Below are 24,676 nucleotides of genomic sequence, written 5' to 3'. Positions count from 1 at the left end.
AGATCACGACAGTGCACACACGTGACGGAATCCAATCATGTTTTGCAAGAAAAGTGACTGAGGCATGTCACAAAAATCGGGTAAGGAGGGTAGGAATGATTCCCCAACTAACGTTACAGTTCGTAACTCGGACCGTGGCCACTTGGTGTTCGCCAAGGTAGCCAAATAAAGGATGAATTGATACTTCAGATGTTACCAGGTAATTTAGAAAACCTGCACTGATCGCCTGTCTAAAAACACCACTGGCTGCCCTAAGTGAAAATGCCCATTTACGCCTTTATCAAGTAGTTATGTCTCCCAGTTTTTCTTACGGATCAGTGGTTCTGTAACCAGAATCAAACGCACCACTAAAAAGAAATGAAAATAAGACACACATGATACTGGGGAAGCAAAACTTGCAAGCCTGGAGCTCTGACACGCAGATGGCTGGGTAGAAGCCAGAGGAAACTGTGGTGCCTCGATTAATTTATTAATTCTTGAGAGCAATCGCCGGGGCGCAGAGCTGTCCCCCAGTGTTAGAGAAGGACCGGATAACATCCCTCCCCTACACACACGCACATGCACGCACACGCACACGCAGGCGGCATGGCACGCTGGTGCTGCTGTTTCCTGTATCTGACACTGGGGCTGTGGTTGGAGCGGGAGGGAGCTCCCCGTTCCCGCCCACAGCCGCTGTCCCCCTGTGGCTGTGGCTGCCCAGGGTAACAGGTCTGCTGTGGCTCTGAGGGAACCAGGGTGTCGGCTTTCACCTGTAATCTGATGGTGTCCCTCCCCGCACCCGTTACCAAGAGCCTCTGTGTGCTGGGTAATTCTATCTGGGCAGAGACTTCTCCCACTCGCCGGGGTTGTTGCACTCTGTGTACTGGGCTCATCTCCATGGTGATGGGAAAACACGATGCGGCAGGGGGAGAGAGGGCCAGGAGCAGGAGCCCTGCCGCCCCCGCAGGCCCCGGGAGGGCCCGGCTAATTTCTATGTCAGGTTAAGGGATGTTGGGACTGGGAGATCAAAGAGGGTCGGGGGGGGGGGGGCACTGGGAATGGGGGATTTGCATTGTGTTTCGTATAAATACAAATGTGTCCGGGCAGAGAAGTGGAAACTGGGAGAGGTTAGCTAATAACACATCTGAAAATGGGTACATGGCCGAAATTAACAGGCGCTTGGGTAAATTCAGGCAGCAACGGTCTGGATCAAAATGGAAAATACAACTCACTCGAAAGCACTGGTGAAGATTTCCAGGCTCCTGGCTGGACATGCTGGGGTTTGCCGAACCCAGCTGAGAGACTTCTGCCTTGTTCTGGCTACAAGTGCTCGGTTGTTCAGGACGCTTGTCTCGTACCAGTAGCTATACAGTTAACTTTCTGCGCTACACAGCATTCAAGGGGCCCAATGTGGGGAGGGGTGTGAGAGCCTGCTGCAGAGAAAGGGGCTTTGTGTAGGGAGGGGGCTCCATTAGCGAAACAATTAATAAGCCTGTAGCAAAACTGATATGATGGGAAATGACTTCTATTCAGTTAACTCAATTATTAGTGCTAATTGGGGCCAGGTGAAGCATGGATAATTGAAATTCACAGATAATCCAAAACCCTCCATTTAACCAATAACTTCAAACTTCTTCCCCATCAACCCAATTAGCAGAAGAGCTAGCAAATAGAAAAAATGGATTACATTGAATTTCTCTTCCCCAAAGATTGCTACTGTGATGTTTTATCAATTAATTTGGAAGGAGAGCCAAGGATTAACTATGTGCCAGAGACTAAATTAAGAGTAGTCCCCAGCAATTAAAGGGGAAAAGATGCTCTTCCAGGAGTTTGTTTGCAAATCTGCCGGTTGAGCTCAGGATGTCTCTCGTGCCACAACATCGGTCCTTGTGATGCCCAGGAGCCAGAAGGCAGTGGAAATATCGTGCGTAGTCAACCCCTTTGAATCCCAAAGCCTTGCTCCCCCACCCCTGCATCTCTCCGAGACTTAATCCTAGATTTTTTATTGAAGCTAAACTATGTCTTATAAAACTGACCATGTTACGGGGCCGGCGCCGTGGCTTAGTGGGCTAAGCCTCCGCCTGCAGTGCCAGTATCCCATATAGGAGCTGGTTCCGGTCCCAGCTGCTCCACTTCTGTTCCAGCTCTCCGCTGCAGCCTGGGACAGCAGTAGAAGATGGCCCAAGTCCTTGGGCCCCTGCACCCACATGGACGACCTGGAAGAGGCTCCTGGCCTCGGATCAGCCCAGCTTCAGCCATCGCGGCTGTTGGGGGAGTGAACCAGCAGACGGAAGGCCTTTCTCTCTGCCTCTCCCTCTCTCTGTAACTCTGCCTCTCAAATAAATAAAATCTTAAAGGAAGAAAGAACGGACCACTTTGGAGTGCACCACTCGGTAGCACTGAGTGCATTCTCAGGGCTGTGCCAGCCTTACCACCCCCCACCACGTCCTGTCATCCAGAGCCTGGAGACTACCAGCCTGCCCCCCGTCTCCAGGGATTTGCTTGTTCTCCACATTTCCCACCCATACGGGACCATGGACCACCTGGGTTTTCAAGCCTGGCTTCTGGCACGTGGCCTCCGTGCACGGTACAGTGTATGCAGTGCCATGTTCCTTCCTACGGCTGAACCACAGCCTGTGGTGGGAATGTGGCCTGTCCTGCTGATCCGCTCCTCACTGATGGACACGCAGTGGCCATGCAGGGCCCCAGGCTGAGCGCACTGGGCTGGCCCAGGAGACACTGACACCTTCTGGGCTGGCTTCCTGCTTTTCTGAAAGCCTGGATGCATGGTGCACACAGAGACCCTCAGCGTAAGGACAGGAACTCCCGTCCCCAGGAAAGGGGCACAGGAGTGCAGCCATGTGGGAACCACAAAGCATGCACCTCTGCGTCCCAGTTTCTTCCTGCAGAACGTGTGTTTGCACGCACGCGCGCACGCAGCCCTGCCCTGAAATCTTGTCAGTGTGGAGATCTCGTGTGCCCCAGGCGTGGACCCAGGGACAACTTGCGCCTCTCGCTGTCCTCTTCTGTCTTCCTCTGTGTGCGCCCGGCACTGAGCACTGAGCTAAGGGCCAGGGTGAACCCTGTTTCACGGCTGAGGAGGCACAGGCCGAGTGCTCCTAGTAGCTCGGTCGAGGACGGCACAGAGGCCGGAAGTGGTGAGAGTGCCCACACAGCAGGCTCGGGCAGCTACTCTGGGACCTCAAGGACACAGTGGGCAGGAGCAGCAGGGGAGCTGAAGGGCAGGTGCCCCGAGGCCCCGCTGGCCCCTGCAGCTCAGGACCTCGCGTGCTCCTGGGGACCCGGCTGCCAGGCCAGGCTTTGCCCTCACGTCGGCAGTCCCTGGCTGGGGGCCACAGCTGGATGGGGCACCCCTCTCCAGGGAGGGCCGTTCCCGGGGGGGGGCCCTCAGCTGGGGGCTGTCGGGAGCCGGCACCTCTGCAGCTGGGGCGGGGTGGACTCCGGGTGGACGTTCCAGGTGCCTGCCTACGTTCAGCTCTCGCCTCTCCCAGGAAGCCTCCCTAGCTTGCCTCGATCAGCCTGTGCTCTCTCCCCACATCCCCCACGGCTGTCCTGAGCCATCTCAGTGGCGACAGCTGTTGTGGGTTTGAACGGCTCCTCTGCCAGATGGACGTCCTGCTGTGTCCGTACTCACCTTTGTAGACACCTGGAAATCCTCACCTTCAAACTGGGTGGACGGCAAGGGCCTGCTCCGTGGCTGTACAGTGTGACAGGTGGCCGGGGAGACTCGGTACATCCGTGTTCCCGGCATGGGTGAGTCCCAGGCCGTCCTGATGCCGTGAGTTTGCGCTGCCGCAGGTGCCGATCCTCACAGGTGCAGAGAGAGGCTCCGGGCTCAGACCAAGCAGGCGGCGTCACGGACATCCGAAGAGGCTCCTTTGGTCGGGTCTGGGGCAGGGTTGGGCTGAGTGATGACACGGGGAGGGTTTTAGCAGGCCCGAGTGGAGGGGAAGAAGAGATGACATCCCTCCTCTTCCGGTTCCAGAGAACGTCGCTGTCACGGCCGAAGGGTGTGGTTGTGCACAAATGGAATCTTTTCTGCGTGAGATGGACGATCGAGGCTGGGGTGGGAGGGTGCTGTCCGCCTTCAGTTTATTTCAACAGCGCAGTACGGCAGTTAAGCGCCTGCTCCGGGCCACGTCGCCCGCGTTTCCATACTGACCCTGCGCCTCCCAGCTGTGCCTGGCGCCACGTGCTCCAGGCTCCCACCTGCAAACGGGGGTGAGGGCCGCACTGACTGCCAAGGGCGCTGGGAGACGAGAGAACGGCCTTCGACACACAGCCGGTGCTCCATAAAGGCTCCGCAGGAACGTCCGGGTTAGAGAAGTGTGAGTGAGCACGCTGGAAGGGGCGGAGAAAGCCGGACGTAGTAACTCGGTCTGCGATGTGGGGGTGACCCTGTGCGCCGCCGCTCCCGTTGCCTGTGAAGGGGCACAGATCTGCAGTCGCTGAACGCACGGTGTGTGTGTGTGGTGTCTCCCTGGAGCCTTGACTTCTCTTAGGGAGCAGGGAGGGGGTCCCAGGAGGCGCGCGGGTCACAGCAGCACTGATGACCCCCATGGGAAGTGGGGGAGGGCGTTGGTTCTCAGCCCTGGGGGGCGGAAGATGGCGTCAGACCCCCTCACACCCAGCTGGAGCCAGGGGCCTGCCTGGGCCGCAGGTGCCCCCGGCCCAGGACAGACGCTTACCTTTGCCGGCAGCCCTGCTCACCGCGAGCTTGTTTGGGAAGCGGCACGCGTGTCCGGCTCTGGGCAGCTGGGAGCCTGTTCCCTACCATCCCGACGGAGAACGTTCCAGAATGTACACTCCACCGGGCCAGCCGCTGCAGCTGAGCCGCTGAGATTCGACACTGGGGCACACGGCGCTGCTCCAGCCCGAGTCAGCGCGTGGACACCACTGGGCCGAGTTCACTTTCCCTGCTAAAGCTTCGCTTCTCGCAGGAGAACGCCAGGATCTGAGCGAACACCTGCCTCTTTGTAACCCACCACAAAGCGACATTGGAACCTCACAGGCACGCCCCAAAGAAGACTTTTAGAGCCACGTCTGTGCCGTCACACAGGCCATGCGTATTCATTCCAATGCTTTGTTCAGCACTTCTTTAAAGATTTATTTAGGGGCCAGCGCTGTGGAGTAGTAGATAAAGTTGCCATCTGCAGCACCGGCATCCCATATGGGCACAGGTTTGAGAACCGGCGGCTCCACTTCCAATCCAGCTCTCTGCTATGGCCTGGGAAAGCAGTAGAAGATGGCCCAAGTGCTTGGACCCCTGCACTCATGTGGGAGACCTGGAAGAAGCTTCTGGCTCCTGGCTTTAGCTCCCTCGAGCTGTTGCAGCCATCTGGGAAATGAACCAGTGGATGGAAGACTTCTCTCTGCCTCTGCCTCCCTGTAACTCTGCCTTTCAAATAAATAAAAATATCTAAAAATATTTATTATTTGAAAGGCAGAATTATATATAGAGAGAGAGGGACGGAGAGAGCTCTTCCACTTGTTGATTCACTCCCCAGATGGCCACACTGGCCCGGGCTGGGCCAGGCTGCAGCCAGGAGCCAGGAGCTACTTCAGGGTCTGTCACGTGACTGCAGGGGCCCAAGCACCTAGGTCATCTTCACTGCTTTCCCAGGCCATAGCAGGGAGCTGGAGCAGAAGTGGAGCAGCTGGGACTTGAATCAGTGCCCATGTGGGATGCTGGCAGCTTCACCTGCTATGTCATAACAGTGGCCCCTAAACGTAACGCCAGGGTGGACAGGCCACCGTGCGTTGTGATGCTACAATGTTCAGCACAAATGCTCAGAGCTGGCGGAGTGCAACCACTTGCCACGGCCTCCCCCGGTCTCTCCTGTGCACTCCAGCGCCTTCCGGGGTGGGGACGCCTGGTCAGCAGGAACAGCGTCCTGTCAGAGGACTGGCGAGCAGAAGGGATAGCCACCTGCCTGGGGTCCAGCGTGGTGGAGGCAGAGGCGGGCACACGGACACTGGGATGCAGCTCAGCTCTGCAGGGCGGGGCTCGTGCGGGGACTCAGGCCCCCAACCCGACTGCTGGTGAGGGCTGTGGGTACCAGTGGCCTGAGCACCATGAGAGTGGCCCCATGCCAGGCCTGGCCAGAGGGACGGGTGTCCCCGACTTGGCTGAGTGGTGGAGGGCGAGAAGAAGAGGTGACAGCGGAGCAAAAATGGGAGGGTGGGCCAGGTTGGTGATGGGGAGGGGCAGGGACATCCTGGCCTCAGCTTCTCTGCTCCTTCTCCCTCCATGGGGTCCCTCACTGGCCCCTCCCTTCCTGTGCACCTGGCTGCCCTAGGCCACGTGGGGCTGCTCTTGGACCAAACCCCAGGTGCGTGAACGTGCGTCTGTGTCCTTTTCCCCCGGTCCTCAGCTGTACCCCGGGCTGTGTGTGATTTCTGGGGCGGCTTTCCTATGGACCAGAGATGCCCATGAAGAATCCAGACGAGAGCAGTCGTGAGCCGGCTCACACAGGGCCGCCTGGAACCCACGGGCGAGTGCAGATTTCCCGGTGCCAATCACAAGAACCTCACGTGGGGCCAAGTCACCCACAAGTCCCCACTTTCATCTCACCCCGTGTTTAGGAACTAGATTACATATCGCACGATTTAGGAGTGTCAAAGAAATGGCAGTGAGTGAAGAAGGTAATTCTACAAGTAATAGATCGACCTGGCATTTTACACATCTTTAGAATAAAAAGTTTGACTTTTAAAAATATTTATTTATGGGGACAGTGGAGGATGGCCCAGGTGCTTGGGCCCTGCACCTGCGTGGGAGACCTGGAAGAAGCTCCTGGCTCCTGGCTTTGGATCAGCGCAGCTCTGGCCGTTGTGGCCAGTTGGGGAGTGAACCAACGGAAGGAAGGCCTTTCTGTCTCTCTCACTGTCTATAACCCTAACTGTCAAATAAATTTTTTTAAAAATATATATTTATGTATCTGAAGGGCAGTGGGCGGAGGTGGGGAGATCCATCTGCTGCTTCTCTCCTCCAGTTGCCTGCAACCACCTGGGCTGGGCCCAGCTGAAGCCAGCAACCAGGAGCTCCATCCGGGTCACCAGTCAGCAGCAGGGAGCTGGGCTGGAAGTGGAGCTGCTGGGACTCCACCCAGAGCTCAGAGACGGGTGCCCCGCTGCACCCAGTGCTCAGAGACGGGTCACCTGCTGCACCCAGTGCTCAGAGACGGGTCCCCTGAGGCACCCAGAGCTCAGAGACGGGTGCCCTGCTGCGCCCAGAGCTCAGAGACGGGTCGCCTGCTGCACCCAGTGCTCAGAGACGGGTGCCCCGCTGCACCCAGAGCTCAGAGACGGGTCCCCCGCTGCACCCAGTGCTCAGAGACGGGTCCCCTGCTGCACCCAGTGCTCAGAGACGGGTGCCCTGCTGCACCCAGTGCTCAGAGACGACCTGCTGCACCCAGTGCTCAGAGACGGGTCGCCTGCTGCACCCAGTGCTCAGAGACGACCTGCTGCACCCAGTGCTCAGAGACGGGTCCCCCGCTGCACCCAGTGCTCAGAGACGGGTCCCCCGCTGCACCCAGTGCTCAGAGACGGGTCCCCCGCTGCACCCAGTGCTCAGAGACGGGTGCCCCGCTGCACCCAGAGCTCAGAGACGGGTCCCCTGCTGCACCCAGTGCTCAGAGACGGGTGCCCCGCTGCACCCAGAGCTCAGAGACGGGTCCCCTGCTGCACCCAGTGCTCAGAGACGGGTCCCCTGCTGCGCCCAGTGCTCAGAGACGGGTCCCCTGCTGCGCCCAGTGCTCAGAGACGGGTGCCCCGCTGCACCCAGTGTTCAGAGACGGGTGCCCCGCTGCACCCAGTGCTCAGAGACAGGTCCCCCGCTGCACCCAGTGCTCAGAGACGGGTGCCCCGCTGCACCCAGTGCCCAGAGACAGGTGCCCTGCTGCACCCAGGGGAGCGCACTTCAGCATCTGGGGGGGTGGTCTGAGGACGCACAGACCCCTGAGCCCAACCCCTCCAGGGCTTCTGATTCAGAGCAGGGACTGGCCTGCGGTCCACCTGGAGGTGAGAGGCTGTGGAGGGAGACATCCGTGGACCCCGGGCCCTGGCCCAAGTCACCCCTGGGCAGGGGTGCACGTGGGGCAGGTGGAGCACAGGGCGAAGACCTGACCTTGGGACTTCACCCCTACACTTGAAGGCTTTTACAGGCCTAACGGATTTAGGACTTCACCCATTTCTTCTGGACTTGAGTTTTTATGATGAGAATGTATTGCTTGGGAAATGGTATTTTAAATTATAATTTTTCAGCAAATCACAGACTTTTCCTTCGCTAGGGAGATGGGTGACCCCCTGGGCTCTGTGTCGCGGGTCCAGAGCCGTATCTGAGATGGCCCTGCATAAACAGGTTCAGCCCCCGACCATCAGACCACGCGGAGCCCACGGGCCCCCTCCTGGCGATAGGCGGGCTGCTTGTGGTTCAGGCAAACCAGCTGGGGAGGTGTGCTTTGCTTCTGCCCTGCTCAGCCGCTTGTCCCGTAGTTCCGCTTTCTCTCTGATCCCGTGGGTCTGCAGCGTTCATCACATTTGGCACCACTGTCCCCTGACGCCACGTTGGATCCCCATGGCTGCCCCACCCCACAGGACATGGTGGGACCTGCCTGCACGCTCAGTGCCCTCACTCTCCCGACACAGCACTCAAGACTCTGCTTGTGCTGGGCTTTTCCAGCCAGAGGGGCGAGGGGACGGTGCCAGCTGGGCAGACGGGCAGTGCAAACCCTCCAACCCCCAGTCTCAGCCTCCGGGGTCCCCAGAGCTGCACTGCGCCTCCTGACGGTGGTGCTGGTCGGACAGTGCTACACACCCTTCCTCTGCCGCAGGAAATGCCACTTCTCTGAATTCTTCGGTAGGGTGAAGTCCCCAATCCTGCTGGGAACCACGGCCTGGGGCTTTTCAAGCCCCCTGATTTGTGTTGACTTTTGAGAGCCCCCACTTGCAGCTGCTCGGCTCTGGGGGTCGCTACTCAGTCCCACGGCTGTCTGCAGCAGGTGCCTCCGGCTGTCAGCGGTGCTCTCGTGAGCAGACAGGACACTGAGGGTCGTGTGTGTGTGTGTGTGTGTGTGCATGTGCACGCGTGTGTGGACGCCCAGTCCCGCGCCAGGGAAGGGGAGGCTCCTGCGGGCTCTGGTCGCCTTGCTCGTTCCACAAAGGAAAGAAGGAAACCTCACGGAAGAGCCACAGCTGTGGTGTGGACAGCACTGTGGCAAAGTCACACACACTCAGACACTCACACATACACACACACACACTCACACTGACATACACACACATATACACGCACATGTACTCTCAAACTCATATACACTCACACACACTCAGATACTCACATACACATATATACACACACTCACATACACACACTCACATACACACATATACTCTCACACTCATATACACTCACACACACTCAGATACTCACATACACATATATACACATACTCACATACACACACTCACATACACACATATACTCTCACACTCATATACACTCACACACCCAGACACATACACACACTTGCACTCAGACACACACACTCATACACATACACACTCACATACACACATATACTCTCACACTCATATATACTCACACACTCAGACACACACACTCATACACATACTCACATACACACACATATACTCTTACACTCATATACACTCACATACACACACATATACTCTCACACTCATATACACTTACACACACTCACACTCATACACACTCACATACACACATACTCACACACACAGAGACACACACACTCATACACACAAACTTGCACTCCTACACATATACACACTCACGTACACATAATTTCACATACACACACTCACATACACATACATACACACATATACTCACACTCATATACACTCACACACACTCAGATACTCACATACACATATATACACACATGTACTCTCACATCCGTACACCCACACAAACACTCAGACACATACACACACTCACATACACACATATACTCTCACACTCATATACACTCACACACCCAGACACATACACACACACTTGCACTCAGACACACACACTCATACACATACACACTCCCATACACACATATACTCTCACACTCATATACACTCACACACACTCAGATACTCACATACACATATATACACACATGTACTCTCACATCCATACACCCACACATACACTCACACACATACACACACTCACATACACACATATACTCTCACACTCATATACACTCACACACACTCAGACACACACACTCATACACATACACATACATACACACACATATACTCTTACATGCATATACACTCACATACACACACATATACTCTCACACTCATATACACTTACACACACTCACACTCATATACACTCACATATACACATACTCACACTCACACACACAGACACACACACTCATACACACAAACTTGCGCACTCCTACACATATACACACTCACGTACACATAATTTCACATACACACACTCACATGCACATACATACACACATATACTCACACTCACACACACTCACACACACACTCATACACACACTCACATGCACATACATACACAGCCAAACACATTCACTCACACTCACATTCACACACATACGTATACTCTCACACTCATTTATAATACATTCACACACAGTTGCACTCACACACTCTAACACACACTCTCATGGACTCATACACACTCATACACTCATACACATACACACACTCACATATATGCACACTCATAGTCACACACACTTGTGCACTCACCCATACACACATACTCACACATACACACACATACACACACTCACATATGCACACTTGCACACACGTACACAGTCACACACTCACATGCACATACATACACATTCAAACTCACATATACTCACACACACTCACATGGACACTCACGTACACACACGTACATACACATAGTCACACACTCACATGCACGTACACGCATACACTCACACATACACACTCGTACTCAATCACACTCACACATACACACACTCACATGCACACTCACACACACACTCACACACGCCCACTCTGTTGGTCCTCTGGCTGATGATCAAGGTGGAACTGCACCTGTTTCCCTTGGGCGGCCACCTCCTGCCCTGTGACAGCGTTTCCAAGGCCCAGGCGCAGCAGCAGGCGCAGCCGCACATGTGGTGTCAGCTGCTGAGCGGCCGGCCTGGCTGTGGTGAGCAGGGCTGCTCCACTGCTGGGCCCACGTATCTGCTCCAGCCCAGCGCCCCGACCCTTCGTCCCCGGTCATCACCCGACCCCTCGTCCCCAGGCCATCACCCCACCCTTCATCCCCAGCCATCGCCCAACCCCTCGTCCCCAGGCCATCACCCCGATGTCACTGAGCCCCAGGCCATCGCCCCACCCTTCGTCTCCAGGCCAAGCCCCGATGTCACTGAGCCCCCAGGGGCGAGCACTGCCGTCGCTCAGCACTGGTGGCCTCGGTCGGAGCCTTGGCGACCGTGAGGAGCAGTGCCGTCCTCTGCCTTCCCTGGTGAACAGACATGACCCTCCCTGCCTCCTGCAAGCCAGGCTCTGGCCACACTGTGGCCTTTGGCTGACAACAGCCCTGTGGGTGTGGGCGCTTCCCTGTCTGGGGCCTGCCTCACGGCACAGGGCCCACGTGGTACAGCAGCTGTGTGGTGCCGGCTCACCTCCCCGGGGGGGGGCGCCCTGAGCCCCGCGAGCTGCACTGGCACCGCACGGTTGGCTCCGGGTGACACCAAGACCAGGGGAAGACACTCAGTCTGCCACGCAGCCGCTCCCGTTTGTGTGTTCATCACAGCTGTGTCCTGGGACCCTCGATGCAGGGTCAGTGAGCACTGAACGGTGCATTCGACTTCCGAATCGCGAGTGCTCATTTGCTGGCTGTCTGGCAGAAGGGGAAAGAGCAAGACCTCTGGAGTTCTGTGGTCTGGGTTCGAATCCCAGCTGCGCATCCAGGTCTCGGGCACGCAATTCAATGTCCCCTGTCTGTGGTGCTGGGGTGGCACCCCCGCTCCCTTCTCCAGGACGCTGGAGACAGAGCCTGGAAGAGCTGCTCTGGCCGGCGGAGCAGTCTGCAAACGACTGCAAGAATGTTCAATAGGAAGACGGCACAGAAGCAAACAAACCTCACTCCGTCTCTTTAAGAAAGTATGGAAACTATACTGAATATATTTTATGATGTTCTCTTTCTCTTCTCCATGTTCATTGTAGATTTTCATGTAATTTTTAAAAATCCTCATACATCTGGTCCTCTTGCCTTAAAGTAGGTTGTTTCAAGAGACAGTATTAGGTTGAATCACATGAAATCACCCCTTGAGTGAAAAATGGTCGACATAAGCAATTTCACGTGGTTTAGCGGAATATTTTTTATTTTAGATGGAGATTCTATTCCTTTAAGAAAAACTGGCATCAAATAACTATGTCCGTGATTAACATGGTGCCATAAACGCTGCGCGGCACTGGTTAGGGATTCGGGCGCTCATTTGCAATGCTGAAATTGCACTCCACATCATTGCGTTTCAGAGCTGAGAGGTGCCGAAGAGATCATTAATCCAACATTGTTTCTCAGATATGGAAATTAAGCCTCCAAGACGTTAATCACACACCCAGGACCGGAGCTGCTACTTCCTGATTTCCACTCCGGTCCTTTACGCGTCCCGCATACAACATGCGTGCTGAACAGCCCAGCATCCTGTCAAATTTGCATGTGAAAGATTACAGGAAATCCAGGGGCCAGCACTGAAGCATAGTGGGTTAAGCCGCTGCCTGCGGCCTGGCTTCCCACATGGGTACTGGCTCCAATCCTGGCTGCCCCACTTCCGATTCAGCCCCTGCTAACGCACCTGGGAAATCAGCAGAGGGTGGCCCGAGTGCTTGGAGCCCTGCACTCCAGTGCCAGACCGGGATGAAGCTCCTGGCTCCCACTTCAGCTCGGCCCAGCCTTGGCAGTTGCAGCCATCTGGGGGGTGAACCAACGGGTGGAAGACCTCTCTTTGCTTCTCCCTCTCTCTCTCTGTAATCCGCCTTTCAAATAAATAAATCTTTAAAAAAGAAAGAAATCGTAGTTCCACTGTAGCACAAATGAGACAAAATGAAACAACCATCTGTTCAGACATTAGACATTTAGCTAACGCTCCTGCTGACCTCTTCACACTTCGGGGCAGGCATTTCAGGCACGGTCTGGACCCCGTGTGGTCCCTAAGTGCCCCACCCTGGAATCTGCCTTCCCTGCCCAGGCTCCACCCACCCCTCCACCACGTGGGTTCTCTGCCTCGGGCACAGCCCCCATCTCAGCAGGATCCTGGCTCTGCCTCTCTGGTGGGACCACCCAAGTGGGCTCATCACTGCTGATACTTGAAGTCAGGAAGTGCTGTTCTTAGAGCTGGTATCTGAACGTGTCCATCTCATCCCTGCCTGCCTGCGTGGGAGGTGGGGTCGGGGGACAGCCCAGGTGGTGGGCACCTGCTCAGCCCAGGCCAGTAGCAGACTTTGGCTGCCCTGAGCTCAGCCCAGGCCAGGACTGTCTGGCTGTAGGGGACAGACGTCCTCTAGGAGAGGAGCGGGGGCGGGTGGGGGGGACTCTCCTGTGGCTGAGCTGCGCTGGACTTGTCTGGCCCTCGCCTGGGATGCAGCTGTTACGTTGGTGAACGCAAGGGGAGTCAGTCGCGCATGTTTAAGTGACAGATGCCGCGGGCTGGCTTCAGTGTGCGCACGACTCCAGGGGTGACCAGCTGTGGCAACGGCAGGCGCAGAAGGTACCTGCCACCCGACCCAAGCACCACCCCCCTCCAGGGTCTATTTTTTTTTTTTAAGATTTTATTTATTTATTTGACAAGTAGAGTTACAGACAGTGAGAGAGAGAGAGAGAGAGAGAGAGAGAGAGGTCTTTCTTCCATTGGTTCACTCCCCAAATGGCCGCAACGGCCAGAGCTGCGCCAATCCGAAGCCAGGAGCCAGGTGCTTCTCCTGGTCTCCCATGGGGTGCAGGGGCCCAAGGACTTGGGCCATCCTCCACTGCCCTCCCAGGCCACAGCAGAGAGCTGGACTGGAAGAGGAGCAACTGGGACAGAATATGGCGCCCATATGGGATGCCGGCACTGCAGGCGGAGGATTAACCTAGTGCGCCTACAGCACAGGCTCTATTGTAGGGCACTGATGTAGTGATGGGCACACCCTCATTTCATTCCTTTAGCCAGGAGGGTCACACACGTGTCCCTGTTTGTGTCGCTTGGACTCACTCCCTGGAGGCAGTGCTCAGGGCCCGTCCAGTGCATGAACGAGTGTGTGGCAGGATGGGCCCGTGTATGGGGCTGAACTGGAGCTCGCTGGCCTGGCCTTTGAAATGGGGCTCCCCGCAGGGGTGGGGCAGGGCAGGCTCTGGCCATGGCCACCCCTTAGCAGCCCCGTGCGAACATCAGCCTGGAAGAGGCCCCTGTGTGGGTCTGGGCTGGTGGGGAGCGGGCAGGCAGGACTTAGCGCTGGGACAAGCACCGTGGCAGGGGCAGGCTCCCAGAATTGGAGGCAGGGGGACTCCAGTTCAGGAATTGTCTAGAAGGTGAGCAGGGACAGAGACTCCCCCATCTCACCAACCAAGTACGGGGAGACGCATGCATGTTCGTGCATTTGTTTTCTTTCTTATTCTGTTATAAGAAATTACCTGGAAGCTGCCCCACAGGCCAGTCTACAGAACTGGCTACAAATGTTGAAAAGCAGCTCTTTCAAAAACGAGGGTTTGGCGCCGGGCCTGCACCTGCCTCTCCTGGGCTCTTTTTTGAGCACTGATTGCTGAGCAGATGGTATCTCTGACAGAGGTGCACACGTGTTTGCATGTGTGTCTTTGTGTGCGATGTGTGCACGCATGTGTGTGCACACGTGTGCCTCGTGTGTAGGAGGAGTCATAGTTTAAGTCCACTGTTTAAACAGCTAGCTCTGGACGATGTTTTTGAATGGGTGAGTGTGATTCAAGAAAACATTTTCAGAAAGAAATGGAGGCTGGCGTCGTGGAGTAGTGGGTAAGACAACCGCCTGTGATACCAGCATCCCATGTGGGCACAGGTTCGAGTCCTGGCTGTTCCACTTCCAATCCAGCTCCCTGTTAATGGCCTGGGAAATCAGGGGAGGATAGTCCAGTCCTTGGGCCCCCGTACCTGTGTGGGAGACATGGAAGAAGCTCCTGGCTTTGGCTGGTCCAGCCCTAGCTGCTGTGGCTGCTTGGGGAATGAACCAGCAGATGGAAGATCTCTCTTTCTCTGTCTCTCCCTCTATCTAACTCTGGAAACGGGGTGATGCCCAGGCCTCGCTCCAGGGCCAGCTGTAGAAAGGTCCAGCTCAGACACAGTCCCAGCACCCACGGAGACTCTGCCACGGGCGGCCTGGTGCCCGGGTCCCAGCACCCACGGAGACTCTGCCACGGGCGGCCTGGTGCCCGGGTCCCAGCACCCACGGAGACTCTGCCACGGGCGGCCTGGTGCCCGGGTCCCAGCACCCACGGAGACTCTGCCACGGGCGGCCTGGTGCCCGGGTCCCAGCACCCACGGAGACTCTGCCGCCCGGGTCCCAGCCCAGTGGTCTGCACACCCAGCCACTGTAGACTCCTTCAGGGCACCGTGACACCAACAGTGTGACGCCCACGCCAGACCCCTGGGCCGTCCTCTGCAGAGGGCTCCGACTCAGTGCACTCGGCCAGCTCTCCCGACTTGCCGTGTCAGCACGCTTTGCCACGGTGGTGAAGGACCTGGGTGGAACCGTGGTCCCAGGGCCACTCCTGGGGCCTGGTGGGGAGACCCGTGTGGTCCTCTGTGTACTCCAGTCCCAACTCCGGGAGGGAGTGGGCTGGCACTCTCGTCTGTCACGTGGCATGCTGGAGGCACAGGGGCTCACCTGGGACAGAGGGTACCAGTGTGTGAGCCGCCCAGGGCCCGGGCCACCACTAGCACTGGGGAGCAAGGAAGCTGGCCGGCCTCCCGCTCGTCCCAGTCCCGGACACAAGAAGAGGCGCAGGGGAGAGGGCCTGGGTTCCGGGCCCCTGCAGAGCTCCTGGGGAAGAGCGAGACCTGCGAGAGCTCCATCTGTGCTGTCTCTGATCACAGGAGGAAGAGGCAGGCTGGCTGTGGTTTGCAAACGCGCCTGGAGCTGTGTGGGGAAGCATCCTGACGGGTCTCCGTGGACATCTGTCCTCGCCTGGCGAGAACCAGCGGGAGCCTCGCGTGGACACCTCTCTGATCATCATGGGTGGACATGAGGGTGACAGAGGGATGGACAGAAGCAGAGGCAGGAGCCCGAGCTCCGGGAGACCGGGGGCTCCGTCCTCTTTCTTCCAGGAAGGCTTCGACCGTGACCCTGCTTCTCTGTGCCCCCTCTTTCCAGTGGGCCTTGTGCTCCAGGCTCTGTTCACTGTCACTGTCACCGACACGGGGCGGGACAGCGGGGTCCCTGGGAGTCAGGAGCCGCTGCAGACACTGGGACACGGCGGGCGGGGGTATGGGGGATCTGCCTGCTCTGTCCCTCCGCACGGGCGTCTCTTCCTATAACGAAGCAATTCATCCAGGGCCAGGAAGGGTGGCCGGAACGCTGAACCTGAGAACGGCTCGGCCCGGTTCTGCAGGAATTTCACTGGAAGCGCACACACACGGAGGGACTTGCGTGATTGAAAGTCATTCTGAGTGTTTTATTGGTTTTTCTTGTTGGGCCGAGCGCTCCATTGTGGGACAGTGCAGGGAGAGGCAGATGCGCAGGTGAGGCGACAGCCACAGGGCCGCTTTGATTTATTGCTTTCCCCTCCACCACTCTGCCTCTCAGGCTCATCCAAGAACAGATCCACGGCTCCTGGGGTAATGCACGCCAAGGCTCAGCCGGGCTCCCTGCTCGGAGACGCACCCCGGCAGCCACGCAAAACCTCCGAGCTGCTGATCCGGCTCCGTCCCTACCTCTCTTCAGACCGCCATCTCTCCCGGGGCGAGGTCCCCACCGTGCACCCGGGAAATCTGCAGTCATTGTCTAAATACACATCACCCTTTAATAGCTACTGATAGAAACTGATTCAAACCTTCACAACCCCTATTCATTATGCACTCGAGATTCCAATAGCTGGTGAATGAAAATTTCACTAATACGCTGTAATCAGGCACAGAGAGACGGAGCCATGTAAATTGTAAATTTATGTGGAGCTCGGTGCACACGAGGTGAGTGCCACAGTCTCTTGGGTGAGGGACAGCGCTGTAACCAGGAGAGCAAATCCCACGAGGGTTAAGGACCCGTGGAACGTCACCCGGGAATTCCTCAGACATCCAGGGGCAGCTTTTCTTAAACGCACGCGGGAACTTTGTGTGCACGCCAAGCAGGTCGGGCTCTTCATGTGCTCAGAGTCCTGGGCAGATCGCTCGGGGCCACGTGCGTTTCCTCTGCCCCGCCTGCCCCTAGCACTGGGGAACTCTGTCTCCCTCCTGCTCCCCTGGCAGCATGGTCGCCCAGCTGTGCAGGGCCTCTCCTGGACACACGTCCCCCCGGCCACGCTCACGTCCTCACCCTGTGCCTTTCTGGCCCCTGTGCATCCTTGAACAGTGTATCATCTGGAGTCTGAGTGGTTCGAATGCGTGGACGTGGCATCACGCCACACGTCTGGTTCTGCTTCTTACTTTGTTCACTCAGCATTATGCTGGGGGTCCCCTGTCCTGAGAACTGCCTCAGACCACCCAGGGTTTGCAGCTGCTGGGAGTTCCCTGTGATTCAAAGTCTTCCCACGATGACCTCTGACTCTTCCTGCGTGGACACCCGGGAATCTCGCTGCCACCAGAATTGCTCTCAAATAACTGTCTTGGAACAGCCTTGTGGGTAGTCCCTGGTGACCCGGATCAGTGGACAGACGCCCTGTGTTCAGGGATAGGAAGAGTGGGTGCTAAGACAGGGGAGCCCCAAGTCCACCTGCAGATTCAACCCAACCCCTGCTAAGGCTCTCGCTGAATTTTTGCAGAAGCTGCCAAGCTGGTCTTAAAATTCATGTGCAAACAGAGGGCACTCAGGACAGCCAAACAATCTTGAACAAGAACAGGATGAGAAGACTGACAATTCCTGGTTTTGAAACTCATGATGAAACTATGATAATCAAGACAGTGTGGGACCAGCGCCGCAGCTCACTAGGCTAATCCTCCACCTTGCAGCGCCGGCACACCGGGTTCTAGTCCCGGTCGGGGCGCCGGATTCTGTCCCGGTTGCCCCTCTTCCAGGCCAGCTCTCTGCTGTGACCCGGGAGTGCAGTGGAGGATGGCCCAAGTGCTTGGGCCCTGCACCCCATGGGAGACCAGAAGCACCTGGCTCCTGCCATTGGATCAGTGCAGTGCGCCAGCCGCGGCGGCCATTGGAGGGTGAACCAACGGCAAGGGAAGACCTTTCTCTCTGTCTCTCTCTCTCACTGTCCACTCTGCCTGTCAAAAAAATAAATAAAAATTAAAAAAAGAAACACTATAAAAAAAAAAAAAGACAGTGTGGTACCGGCGTAAGACAGACTCGTGGGTCAGCAGAACAGAGTGACAGCCCCCAGAGAGACCCTACACTGTGCTCAACTGAGCTTTTACAAAACAGCTGGCCCAATTCCACGGGGAAAGAACGTTCTGTTCAACAAAAGGTTCTGAGGCAAGTGGACAGCCGCGCGTTAAAAAATGAAATTAAGGTCCATCTTATGTGAGCCATAAAAATGAACTCGAAGTGGGCCCGAGTATGAGCACTAAGACTATAAAAGTCTTCTAAGAAAACAGCAATAAACCTTTGTGACACTGAGTTTGAGGGGTTTCTTAGCTACAGACCCAAAATCACAAGTGATCGAAGAGACTGATCAGTTGAGCTTCATAAAAATGTCAAGCTCTGTGTTAAAGAGCGCCGCGTGAGGATGAGGAGCGCACGCGTCGCGAGAACACGCTGGCAAACCGCACATCTGATGCAGGGATCGCATCCAAAACCCATAAACTCTCAACTCCATAATGAAAAGACAAGCAACCCAGTTAAACACCCAGCAGAGGATCTGAACAGATATTTCTCCGAGGAGGATGTGGAAGTGGCCAACACGCACGGGGAAGCAGCAGACCACCGATGGTCAGCAGGCAAATGCAAGCAGGAGCCATAACGAGATGCCACGTAACGCCGTCCTGAATGGCCTCTGATCAGAAGGGCGGCCAGGATGGAGCTGGAACAGACATGACCGCGCCGCCCTGTCCCCCAGACTCGTCTTTGTGGGCTCAGTTACCCGAGGTCAACTTCAGTCTGCAAACGCTACCTGGGAAATTCTAGAAATAACCGGTCCATGCATGCCAAGTTGCACTCTTTTCTGAGTTTCACGACGTGTTCTTGGCCTCCCCACCTTGTCCCGCGTGTCCACGCTTCGCGGCCCACCACCCTCTTGGCCAGCTCGCTCGTCTGATGGACTGTCCAGGGTGGCGGTGCTGGCGTCCAAGTCGCCGAGGCACCACAGCTGTGATGCTGGCGATTCAGAGACGCCGCGGAGAAGCCAGAAGACGTCCCCTGAGGGGAACAGTGGAAAGTCGTCGACGTAAAGAAAGAAGAAACAACCCCGTATGCTGTGGGTGCTGAGATCCGTGGGGAGAACAAAGCCACCTGCGAAACTGATGAAGAACCAGGAAACCCGTGCTAGTGTTTGCTGGTGTACCTCTAACTTACAAACATTTTGAGAGAGCGAGCGAGCGAGCGAGAGCCGGTCCACAGCTACGGGACGGTGCTACTGTGTTGTTAGACCGCATCCTGGTGCGTACGTGTGGGAGAGACAGAGCACAAATCACACGGAGCTCGCGGGCTGTCCTGGAGAGAGGCCCCTGCAGGTGAGGGGGCGCCTGCATGTGGCGGGGGTGGTCAAAGATGGCGCAGCCACTTTGGAAGCCAGCCGGGCAGTCTCCAACAGTGTGAAAAACAGGGCTGTGGGCTGACTCGGCAATCGCGTCCCTTGGTGTGCACTCGAGGGAAGCGAAGACGCGTCCACACGGACACAGTGTAACAGCCAAGGAGCAAGGGCCGCCCAGATGTGTGTCAGCTACTGACGAGGGCGCTACTTGGAGTGGCAGGCTGGGGGGGGGGGGTCTCTGAGCCGTACCAGCATCCTCCCAGGGGAGGCGGCCAGTCACAGGACCCCACGGGCGCGCTTTACCCCAGACACCCACCCACCGTGCGCGTGGGTGTGCGTGAGGTTGGGGAGGAAGTGGGAAGTGGCTGCTAATAGTTCCTTCGGGGTGAAAATGGTCTGAAATGAGAAGACGGCGATTGTCGCCCAACTCTGCGCTACAGCTGTTGAAGGGCATGGGTGACGGGGATGCCTCGGGACTCCGGGAGGGGCTGACCCAGCTCTGGGGACATTTGGTGGCCCCCAGGTGGAGCTGAGTCTGGGCTGGTCTGGAAGGGGAGCCGTTTGACGCTCAGCGTCTTTCGCACCTGTTGGCAATTCCTTCCCCACGAGGCCCCCGTGAGCAATGCGTTTTTCTTCCGCGTCAGCCCTGCGACACCTGTCAGCTGCACTCGCGACAGCCTTCCCAGTAGGCGGCGCCCCGGCGTCCTGGCTGCCCTGGTGGCCCTGGCATCTCGCCTGGGGGTCTCCTCTCCCCTGGCTGCACGCACTTGTCCTGCTAGCCAGCTTCTGCGTGCTGCACCTACCTCCCCGTTCTTCCCTTCCCCGTGTCACCGACCCGTGCGTCGTTGTCGTTGCTTTTTCTCTTTAGTGTTGTCTGGTGGCTCCTTTTCCACTACTTCCGCTGAGTGATTGACTCGGGTATAATTTCACTTCCTGCTGTGTGCGCTCAAGCCTAGAAACTCTACACTCCCCCCAAGTGCTGCGGGACCATGGCCATGATTCTCCACGTGTACTGCTTTACTGGCACATCGCTGTAACCTGAATTTCCTTTCCGATTCAACAGCTAGTTAGCGGTCTCTGTATATCAGCATAGCCAAGCAAACAGAGCTTTGCAAATACAGTTAGCAGTTTCTGCTTTGGTTGCAATGTTGCTAGAAAGCCTGATTTGAATATCGATTCTTTTGCGGCCCATTTTTGTACACGCTTCATGTGTGTTCCAAACACCGTGAGCTCCCTCGGTCGGATCGTGCTGTTGGGACAGTGCGCGCCGGTGCTGGGTGTGTGTCTCCCTGCTCCGCCCGCTTCTGAAGGCATTCGCCACCGTCCCCAGCCTCAGCGACTGTCGGGCCGGGCTCTGCGTGTGTCCTCGCAGGCGATGCTTCCTCACCCAGGGCCTCCCGCCCCTCGGTCCTCCCGCCCCTCGGTCCTCCCGCCCCTTGGTCCTCCAGGTATTTTAGCCTCCTGCTGTCTTCTGTCAAGCGTTATGATGTCAAGTTTCTCCAGGTGCGGCACTGCTGAGTAAGGGTTTTCAGTTCTCTTATTGTCAGTGTTCGTTTCTGTTTGCGTTCTCCTGCTTGCTCCTAACCCCACGTAGAAAGTTGCTGCCCTCGGGGCCGGCGCCGGGGCTCACTTGGTTAATCCTCTGCCTGTGGTGCCGGGTTCTAGTCCCGTCTGCTCCTCTTCCAGGCCAGCTCTCTGCTGTGGCCCAGGAAGGCAGTGGAGGATGGCCCAGGTGCTTGGACTCTGCACCTGCATGGGAGACCGGGAGGAGGCACCTGGCTCCTGGCTTTGGATCAGCGCAGCGCCGGCCATGGCAGCCATTTGGGGAGTGAACCAAGAGAAGGAAGACCTTTCTCTTTGTCTCTCGTTCACTAACTCTGTAAATAAATTTAAAAAAAAAAAAAAGCTGTCCTCCAGTCGCTGGGTCCGTCCTGTGTGTGTTTGTCCTGACAGCTCAGATAGAGACCCGCTCCTGAGCCCAGGCCCTGCTCTCTGTCCTGGGTCCTGCTTTCTCTCCTGGGCCTGGGCCTAGGTCCTGTTCTCTCTCCTGGGTCCTGCTCTCATTCCTGAGCCTGGGTCCTGCTCTCCCTCCTGGGCCTGGGTCCTGCTCTCTCTCCTGGACCTGGGTCCTGCTCTCTCTCCTGAGCCTGTGTGCTGCCCTGCTCTCTCTCCTGGGCCTGGGCCCTGCTCTCTCTCCTGAGCCTGGGTCCTGTTCTCTCTCCTGAGCCTGGGTCCTGCTCTCTCTGCTGAGCCTGGGCTCTGTTCTCTCTCCTGAGCCTGGGTCCTATTCTCTCTCCTGAGCTTCGGTCCTGTTCTCTCTCCTGAGCTTCGGTCCTATTCTCTCTCCTGGGCCTGGGTCCTGCTCTCTCTCCTGGGCCTGGGTCCTATTCTCTCTCCTGGGCCTGGGTCCTGTTCTCTCTCCTGGGCCTGGGTCCTGCTCTCTCTCCTGGGCCTGGGTCCTGTTCTCTCTCCTGAGCCTGGGTCCTGCTCTCTCTCCTGAGCCTGGGTCCTGCTCTCTGTCCTGAGCCTGGGTCCTGCTCTCTCTCCTGGGCCTGGGCCCTGCTCTCTCTCCTGAGCCTGGGTCCTGCTCTCTCTCCTGGGCCTGGGCCCTGTTCTCTCTCCTGGGCCTGGGTCCTGCTCTCTCTCCTGGGCCTGGGTCCTATTCTCTCTCCTGGGCCTGGGTCCTGTTCTCTCTCCTGGGCCTGGGTCCTGCTCTCTCTCCTGAGCCTGGGTCCTGCTCTCTCTCCTGGGCCTGTGTGCTGCCCTGCTCTCTCTCCTGAGCCTGCGTCCTGCTCTCTCTCCTGAGCCTGGGTCCTGCTCTCTCTCCTGGGCCTGGGCCCTGCTCTCTCTCTCCTGAGCCTGGGTCCTGCTTTCTCTCCTGGGCCTGGGTCCTGTTCTCTCTCCTGGGCCTGGGTCCTGCTCTCTCTCCTGAGCCTGGGTCCTGCTCTCTGTCCTGAGCCTGGGTCCTGCTCTCTCTCCTGGGCCTGGGCCCTGCTCTCTCTCCTGGGCCTGGGTCCTGTTCTGTCTGCTGAGCCTGGGCTCTGTTCTCTCTCCTGAGCCTGGGTCCTGCTCTCTGTCCTGGGCCTGGGCCCTGCTCTCTCTCCTGAGCCTGGGTCCTGTTCTCTGTCCTGAGCCTGGGCCCTGCTCTCTATCCTGGGCCTGGGCCCTGCTCTCTGTCCTGGGCCTGGGCCCTGTTCTCTCTCCTGAGCCTGGGTCCTGTTCTCTGTCCTGAGCCTGGGCCCTGCTCTCTCTCCTGAGCCTGGGTCCTGCTCTCTCTCCTGAGCCTGGGTCCTGTTCTCTGTCCTGGGCCTGGGTCCTGCTCTCTCTCTCCTGAGCCTGGGTCCTGCTCTCTCTCCTGAGCCTGGGCCCTGCTCTCTCTCCTGGGCCTGGGCCCTGCTCTCTCTGCTGGGCCTGGGTCCTGCTCTCCGTCGGCTGCACGGCCCCTCTCTGGGTTTTGGCGGCTGCTTCCTGTCACGCAGGTCTCGTTGCGAGTGGAGCTTTTCTGGTGGTTGTCGCGCCATCGCCACACCCTCTCTCCCACCTCCTCGCCAGCTGGCTTCGGACGTGCCAGTACTGTGTCTCCTCACAGGGCAACTTCACCTCACTGCCCCCTGCTTCTCTCACTGCCCCCTGGCCGCTGCTCCCCCTCACTGTCCCCCTGCCCCCTACTGTCCCCTCACTGCCCCCTGCCCCTCACTCACGGCCCCCTCACAGCCCCTACCCCCTCATCCCCTGCCCCCTCACTCACTGCCCCCTCACTGCCCCTCACTGCCCCTCACTTCCCTGTTCCCCTCACCCCTGCCCCCACTATCCCCTACCCCCTCACTCCCTGCCCCCCACTGTCCCCCTGCCCCCTTCACTGTCCCCCTGCTCCCCCTCACTGCCCCCTCACTGCCCCCACCCCCTCACCCCTGCCCCCCACTCTCCCCCTGCCCCCTCACTGTCCCCCTGCTCCCCCTCACTGCCCCTGCCCCCTCACCCCTGCCCCCCACTGTCCCCCTGCCCCTCACTGCCCCTGCCCCTCACTCACTGCCCCCTCACTGCCCCTACCCCCTCACCCCCTGCCCCCCACTGTCCCCCTGCCCCCCTTCACTGTCCCCCTGCTCCCCCTCACTGCCCCCGCCCCCTCACCCCTGCCCCCCACTGCCCCCCTGCCCCCTCACTGTCCCCCTGCCCCCTCCACTGGTCTCTGCTCCCCTCCACTGTCCCCCCGGCTCACCTTCCGTGACCCTGAGTTTGCCCCGCATTTGAAGTCTGGGTTCCCTGCAGTAACAAGTAAATGTTACCCTTGTATTTGGTCCCCTCTACCGCCGCAGCCTTTGCACTATTTCTAGGAGTCTTTGCCTCCTGTGTTCTCAGGGCTTCCCAGAAACCCCTTCTCAGAAAGTGGGTCTGTGTGGTAACAGGCCTGTGTGGGACATTCCTGATCTCTCCTCACACTTGACTGGCAGTCTGTCTGGGAAGGACATTTGAGGTTTCCAGTCTTTTCCTTCAGGTACTTAGAATACTTGCTCCACTTTCTCTCGCATTCGGCGCGGCTGTTGGACAATCAAACGGCGGTCGGAGTCTCGTTCCTTTGTAGGGGAATTGCTTGGCACATATGGAAGCTTCTAGAATATTTACTTTGCACTTCAGGGTCTTGATTTTTGCTGCAATACCAGTAGGTCTAGATGTGAATTTCTTCTTATTTCCGCATTCTGGGTTCTTATGAGCCTTTCAATCTGGGGGGAAACGTGTGTCCATTCCTCAAAGACGCTCTCCTCTCCAGTGATGTTTTCCTTTGCTGTGGGATCTCTGTTTTCT

The 24,676-nt window shown here is 57.4% G+C and overlaps 1 long non-coding RNA gene across 7 annotated transcripts in view; it reads left to right on the top strand.

Annotated features, from left to right (window-relative positions):
- Window positions 1–24,676, top strand: part of LOC127489199 (uncharacterized) — a 72,112-nt gene that overhangs the window by 23,253 nt on the left and 24,183 nt on the right. For 3 of the 7 annotated variants that reach the window (XR_016213841.1, XR_016213846.1, XR_016213851.1), the window contains exon 4: window positions 2,124–2,348. The exons of 3 other annotated variants lie outside the window; for them this stretch is intronic. This is a non-coding gene — a long non-coding RNA (uncharacterized LOC127489199). Of the gene's footprint in view, window positions 1–2,123; window positions 2,349–16,118; window positions 18,472–24,676 lie in introns of those variants that run through there. One more of the 7 variants, XR_016213843.1, reaches the window with a different exon arrangement.

The sequence above is a fragment of the Oryctolagus cuniculus genome, chromosome 10 (genome assembly GCF_051225735.1).
Source record: "Oryctolagus cuniculus isolate XC-2025 breed Fujian yellow rabbit chromosome 10, ASM5122573v1, whole genome shotgun sequence".
Taxonomy (NCBI): Eukaryota; Metazoa; Chordata; class Mammalia; order Lagomorpha; family Leporidae; genus Oryctolagus; species Oryctolagus cuniculus.
This window is presented reverse-complemented; position numbering and strand designations above follow the sequence as displayed.